The 7,863-nt window shown below is 41.6% G+C and overlaps 1 pseudogene; it reads left to right on the forward strand.

Annotated features, from left to right (window-relative positions):
- Window positions 1-4,880: 4,880 nt before the first annotated feature.
- On the forward strand, window positions 4,881-5,994 carry LOC111979993 (type-2 angiotensin II receptor-like; annotated as a pseudogene).
- Window positions 5,995-7,863: the final 1,869 nt, after the last annotated feature.

Raw genomic sequence — 7,863 nt, forward strand, 5'->3', positions numbered from 1 at the left:
TTCCTCCAGCATCTTCACAAGGTCCTTTGCTGTTGTTCTGGGATTGATTTGCATTTTTCGCATCAAAGTAGGTTCATCTCTTGGAGACAGAACGCGTCTTCTTCCTGAGCGGTATGACGGCTACGCGGTCCCGTGGTTTTTATACATGTGTACTATTGTTTTTACAGATGAACGGGGTACCTTCAGGCATTTGGAAATTGCTCCCAAGGATGAACCAGACTTGTGGAGGTCTACACATTTTTTCTGATGTCTTGGCTGATTTCTTTTGATTTTCCCATGATGTCAAGCAAAGAGGCACTGAGTTTGAAGGTAAGCCTTGAAATACATCCACAGGTACACCTCCAATTGACTCAAATGATTTCAATTAGCCTATCAGAAGCTTCTAAAGCCATGACATTATTTTCTGGAATTTTCCAAGCTGTTTTAAGGCACAGTCAACTCAGAGTGTATGTAAATGTCTGACCCACTGGAATTGTGATACAGTGAAATAATCTGTCTGTAAACAATTGTTGGAAAAATTATGTGTCATGCACAAAGTAGATGTCCTAACCGACTTGCCAAAACTATAGTTTGTTTACAAGGAAATTGTGGAGTAGTTGAAAAACGAGTTTTAATGACTCCAACCTAAGTGTATGTACACTTCCGACTTCAACTGTATAGAAACGTATGTGGACACCCCTTCAAATTAGTGGATTCGGCTATTATAGCCGCACCCGTTGCTAGCAGGTGTATAAAATCAAGCACACAGCCATGCAATTTGTTCTCTGGCAAATGCCAAACYTCCTGCACGGTGTTGGGCTGTAAGCACAACCCCCACCTGTGGACGTCGGGCCCTCATACCACCCTCATGGAGTCTGTTTCTGACCGTTTGAGGCAGCACATGCACATTTGTGGCCTGCTGGAGGTCATTTTGCAGGGCTCTGGCATGCTCCTCCTGCTCAAAGGCGGAGGTAGCGTTCCTGCTGCTGGGTTGTTGCCCTCCTACGGCCTCCTCCACGTCTCCTGATGTACTGGCCTGTCTCCTGGTAGCGCCTCCATGCTCTGGACACTACGCTGACAGACAACAGCAAACCTTCTTGCCACAGCTCGCATTGTAGTGTCCACCTGGATGACTGCACTACCTGAGCCACTGTTTGTGGGTTGTAGACTCCGTCTCATGCTACCACTAGAGTGAAAGCACCGCCCAGCATTCAATAGTGACCAAAACATCAGCCAGGAAGCATAGGAACTGAGAAGTGGTCTGTGGTCACCACCTGCAGAACCACTCTTTATTGGGGGTGTCTTGCTAATTGCCTAATAATTTTCTACCTGTTGTCTATTCCATTTGCACAACAGCATGTGAAATTATTGTCAATCAGTGTTGCTTCCTAAAGGGACAGTTTGATTTCACAGAAGTGTGATTGACTTGGAGTTACATTGTGTTGTTTAAGTGTTCCCTTTATTTTTTTGAGCAGTGTATATATATATATATATATACACACACACCACATTTTTGTAATAATGACAATTGCAACAATACTGAATGAACACTTTTATTTTAACTTAATATAATACATAAATAAAAATAAATTTAGTCTCAAATAACATGAGAACATATGTTAAAACGAACCACCAGCTTCATGGGTCTTCAATATTCCCAGTTAAGAAGTTGTAGTGCAGAAAGCAGAGCTTGTCTGCATGGTCCCCTGTCAGTCTGCTCCTCCGTGAAACACAGACCTTATTTGAAGTAGATCAAGACATTCTCTATGGAAGACATGAACGGTAAAATAGCGAAGGAACCCCTTTCAAGTTCAGCCGCAAGTTATTACAGGAATTATAACGCGTCGACTATTTCTCTCTAAACCATATACCTTTGACTAATCCGGAAACTATTACCTCGAAAACAAAACGTTTATTCCGTTCCGTATTTATCTAACGGGTGGCATCCATGAGTCTAAATATTCCTGTTACATTGCACAACCTTCAATGTTATGTCATAATTACGTAAAATTCTGGCAAATTAGTTCGCAAAGAGCCAGGCGGCCCAAACTGTTGCATATACCCTGACTCTGCGTGCAATGAACGCAAGAGAAATGACACAATTTCACCTGGTTAATATTGCCTGCTAACCTGGATTTCTTTTAGTAAATATGCAGGTTTAAAATATTATACTTGTGTATTGATTTTAAGAAAAGCATTGATGTTTATGATTAAGTACACATTGGAGCAATGACAGTATTGATTTGATTGTTTTTTATAAGATAAGTTTAATGCTAGCTAGCAACTTACCTTAGCTTACTGCATTCGCGTAACAGGCAGGCTCCTCGTGGAGTGCAATGTAAACAGGTGTTAGAGCATTGGACTAGTTAACTGTAAGGTTGCAAGATTGGACCCCCCGAGCTGACAAGGTTAAAAATCTGTTGTTCTGCCCCTGAACGAGGCAGAACGTTCCTAGGCCGTCATTGAAAATAAGAATGTGTTCTTAACTGACTTGCCTAGTTAAATAAAGATTAAATAAAGGTGTACATTTTTTTTTTTTAAGTAAAAAAATAATCGGCAAATCGGCGCCCAAAAATAACGATTCCCGATTGTTACGAAAACTTGAAATCGGCCCTAATTAATCGGCCATTCCGATTAATTGGTCGACCTCTAATACACACAATGTAATAAATATACACCAAACAAAAATATAAACGCAACATGTAAAGTGTTGATCACATGTTTCATGAGCCGAAATAAAAAATCCCAGACATTTTCTATACACACAAAAAGCTTATTTCTCTAAAATGTTGTGCACAAATTTGTTTACATCCCTGTTAGTGAGCATTGTCCTTTGCCAAGATAAACCATCCACCTGATTAGGTGTGGCATATCAAGAAGTTGATTAAATGACATGATCATTACACAGGTGCACCTTGTGCTGGGCACAGTAAAAGGCCACTTTAAAATGTGCAGTTTTGCCACACAATGTCACAGATGTCTCACACCCGGCTTCTTCGCCTGCGGGATTGTCTGAGGGGGTGCTGAGGAGTATTTCTGTCTGCAATAAAGCCCCTTTGTGGGGGAAAACTAATTCTGACTGGCTTGGCCTGGSTCCCCAGTGGGTGGGCCAATGCCCTCCCTGGCCCACCTATGGCTGCACCCCTGTCCAGTCATGTGAAATCCATAGATTAGGGCCTAATTAATTTATTTCTATTGACTATTTCCTTATATGAACTGTAACTCAGTAAAATCCTTGAAATTATTGCATGTTGCGTTTTTATATTTTTGTTCATTATAAATATATTACATACCTGTACAATACTTTCAGATTGAATCAAGGTAATGCAAATCAATCAAATCCACCTTATCATTACTTTTTCTCTACTATTTTTACAATTTCAAACACAAATGAGTTATTTTGTAAAAAGGAAGACCTTAAAATATCTCCTGAGAGATTGCAGCAGTCAGTTGTTCACAATGCTATGTTATGTAATGCTCATTACTTTGCTATACAGCATGCGCTGCTGGTTGTATAGGCCAGCCCCTGTAGGGGAGTTTATCATGCACAGGGACCCTGGAGGGGGGAATATGGCCAACCCCAGAACCCCCAGAGCCCTCTAAAATAACCAACCACATGTTCTCCTCTGTCTGCTCCTATATAACACTATTCAGATGGACTCCAGCCTGGAGCCTGCACAGAGGAGGACTATCCAATACATATTCTCAAAACAAAAAGGATTTCTCAAATGGGCCATACAAATGTATTTCTTTTTTTACATTAGGTTGGCCCGGTGTTCATGCTCCAGGACAAAARGACATAATGAAACGTGATTCTTACATCTGCTGTAGAGGTTCTGAAAAAAAAACATTAAAAAAAAAAGACATACAGAAGGAAGACTGAGCTGTTTCACACACAGCTGTTATCACTAAAAGATTTAGCTGTCATCAGAATGTAATAAATTCATTAGGCAAAGTATTTAGTGGACTGAGAACACCTCATTCTTCAGTTGGCCCACCCTGTGTCTACTAACACCACGCCCAGACCGGACACACYCGTGCGCCATCATACGCAAATATATTCCCCCCCACACACCAAACGCGGTCACGACACGCAGGTTGAAATATCAAAACAAACTCTGAACCAATTATATTAATTTGGGGACAGGTCGAAAAGCATCAAACAGTTATGGCAATTTAGCTAGCTAGCTTGCAGTTGCTAGCTAATTTGTCCTATTTAGCTAGCTTGCTGTTGCTAGCTAATTTGTCCTGGGATATACATGTAAACGTGCATACCTGAAATGCACAAGGTCCTCTACTCCGACAATTAATTCACACATAAAACGGTCAACCGAATCGTTTCTAGTCATTTCTCCTCCTTCCAGGCTTTTTCTTATTTGGACTTTATATGGCAATTGGCATCTAACTTTCATAGGTGTATTACCATGACCGACCAACCTCAGTTCATCTTTCAATCACCCACGTGGGTATAACCAATGAGGAGATGGCACGTGGGTATCTGCTTCTATAAACCAATGAGGAGATGGGAGAGGCAGGACTTGCACCGCGTTCAGCGTCACAAATAGAACTGACTTCTATWTTAGCGCTTGGCAACGCAGACGCTCAATGGCGTGCACGAGCAGTGTGGTGCAATGATTGAACAACATGTATGTGTAAATTTATTTTGCAACGCTCACGCACATGACCCGAGTGGTGTGGTCAGCATGTAACATTGAGCAATTTATTACCATGCTTTCCAAAACAACTGTCTCATTGTATTTTACAGTTACAGACTTATTGCAACTCTCTCATTTAAAATGTTGCTGATTTTACATGATCTTCTTACGGGCCTTAGTCGGAGTTAGCTGTAAAAGCAATCACGCACACAAAGTCCCCTGGCAACAACACTCTCTAACCTCTCAATGGCCACCAACACATCACAAGTCCCAATGAACAATTCTTCTTCCTGTGATTCCATCTCCCCCTCTCTGTATCAGAACAAGCTGATCCCAACCATCTTCAGTTTCATCTTTGTCTTTGGTTTTGTGGGCAATGTCTTGGTGGTGTTCGTGTTGTGTCAAAAGTCCAACCGTAAAACAGTGGCCAACACCTACATTGTAAACTTGGCCCTCTCAGYTCTGTTGTTCCTGATCAGCCTGCCTTTCTGGGCAGTCTACTACTCCGTTGACTACAACTGGGTGTTTGGTGGGCTGATGTGTAAGCTGTGCGGCAGCCTCCTCTCTCTGAACGTCTACGCCAGCATTTACTTCATCACCTGTATGAGTGTGGACCGCTACAGAGCCATTGTCTATCCCCTACAGTCTCAGTGCAGCAGGAACCTGTGTTGGGCACGAGTGGTCAGCTGTGTGATCTGGACCATTGCTGGCCTCATGACCATCCCTACCATGGCCTTCAGAGACACCTACCACCTGGAGGACCTGGGGGTCACGGCATGTGCCCTCAGATATCCACCTACCCAGACAAACTGGTTCCCTGGCCCTGACAAAGAACATCCTGGCCTTCTTGGTGCCCTTCACAGTCATCGCCAGCTATTACTGCTGCATTGGGAAGCATCTCCTGGGGGCACAGCCCAGCCTGGAAAAGAGCTCCAGCAACCTGGACCGTGTGATGAAGATGGTAGTGGCTGTGGTGCTGGTCTTCTTAGTCTGCTGGTTCCCCTTCCACTTTCTGACCTTCATGGACGTCCTGAGCACCCTGGGGGTGATGCACAGCTGTTGGGTGCGCCAGGCCATCATCACCCTGATGCCCTTCACCCTCTGCCTGGGCTTCTTCAACAGCGCCATCAACCCTGTACTCTACTGCTTTGTGGGGATCCACTTTCGGGAGCAGCTGTGGCGGCTGTACGAGGAGAAGGCTCCCAGGCTGTGTCAGAAGAGAGACTCCATCAGGACCAGGCTTAGCTCCTTCTCCAGCAACATCAAAGATACAGGGCCACTGGAGACTCTGGGACAACACAGTAGGGACCCTAGTGGATCACCTGGCAGGACTATGAGAGGACTGCTGTCAGATGTGTAGCAGTTGAACCCAGACATCCAGGATCACCCCCAGGCCTAGTCTCCAGGGGACGTTGAACCCCCCTTGTCTACTCCTAATCAGGGACACCCTGTAGGCTGGACAGAGGGCATCTAAACATATATTTAAATGTCAATTTCAAATCCCATGTGACCATGAAGCTCATGTTAGGGTGAAGGGATATTTCAATACAATCTACAGTATATGTGCTGGATAAACTGGCCATGTTTTCTGAGATTCATAGGCCAGTGTGATATTAAGTGTGTGTGAAATATACAACTATGTGCTTTTGTCCTAGTTAAAATAATGTGATGTATATGTTGTTTTATTGTATATACATAACAAAACTATATATGTCAATCAACACGGAGCCTTRTAAACGGCAAGAAAATGTACATGCAAACATCTACTGTAAACTGTATAATTTGTCTATCTTGAACCATAATTAACATTATATTGTGTCAAATGTATAACCCTTATCTGGACACGCTATGAGTTATGTCTTCCAGACACTCTTCATTTGAATATCATAGGGCTGTGACGATTATATAATTATGTGTAACAATTAATTATCATGCAAATTATCATGATTCTTGTCATAAAACATTTTTTGGGACCTTGTTATGTATCATAACGCATCTTTGAAAAAAATATTATAACACAGCTTTGGTGACCCCTGTCTCAAAAACGAATGGTTTTGACCACTCTGAACTTTTGGTAGGAAGCTTTTCCTCTTCATGTAAAAATTGAAAACTTCTATTGTGTAAACTATATCRACTTGAAAATGAAGTTGCATCCCCTCACCCTCCCCCTCTGAAAATGAATGTATGAAGATGATTATGGAGATTTTTCTTTTTTCTTTCACAGTTATTGTCCATAAATGTCAGTTACATGATTATACAGTGATTGTGCCAGCCCTAATAAGAATACAATGATTCATAATGATATAACTGTCTGGCTGTCTTCTTGGTGTGAAAACGAAACCCCCGTTCAATTATTTAAAGCCATGCTCAAGTTGAACAAACATGGGAAAGACAGGGACTAGAGTTTGTATCACAGTGTAGCAATTTTAACATGCATTTCATTGATTTTCCATACAATCAAAACTAACCGATTTTTTTCCCCCCCTGACATTTGTTTTTGCAACCATCATAGAGACATCGAAGACACTGAGTAACAAGCATTGATATAGGCTCTGTTTTACTGCCACTCTGTGGCTGGGTTTGAGAAGCGCAGATGCAACAGAATTGTCTTTGATGATAATTCCATAGTTTTTGCTTCAAATTGTTATTTTAGTTATTAAAACTCATCCAGACCCATCATATTATCAGCTAATATGAACATTATATGAAGATTACAATAAACAGAAAAGTTCAATGCAAATTAAGGTGACATGTAGGCCTAAATACTCATACTTCAATACTGTTTCCTGCAGTGACATAACCTTAAAGGGATAGTTCACTCAAATTACAAAATGCGATCCATACTTTGGTTTAGTTTCCCTGGCAMTATCTGTCAAGGGACAGATATTAGCATTTTTTGTGAATCATGTCCAAATTATCTGAAAGTATCTAAAATTGATTGTAAAGCTCAAAGTCACAGTAGATGATTTGAACATGATGTGTAAAAAATGATAATATCGGTCCCATGACTTGATTGGGATTGGTGCCACAATGCTAACAATTGCCAGGGAAACTAAACCAAAGCATGGACTGCTGTCATACTTTGTCCATTGACTGCTTACAGAGCAAGGAAACCAATAAATGTAATTTGGGTGAAGTATTTATTTTAATATGCAAACAGGCTGTGTATCTTTTCTTTCCTTCAGGAAATGATATGATTTCCTGTAGATGCCACCATACCATAAACTAC

This window comes from Salvelinus sp. IW2-2015, linkage group LG20 (genome assembly GCF_002910315.2).
Source record: "Salvelinus sp. IW2-2015 linkage group LG20, ASM291031v2, whole genome shotgun sequence".
Lineage (NCBI taxonomy): Eukaryota > Metazoa > Chordata > Actinopteri > Salmoniformes > Salmonidae > Salvelinus > Salvelinus sp. IW2-2015.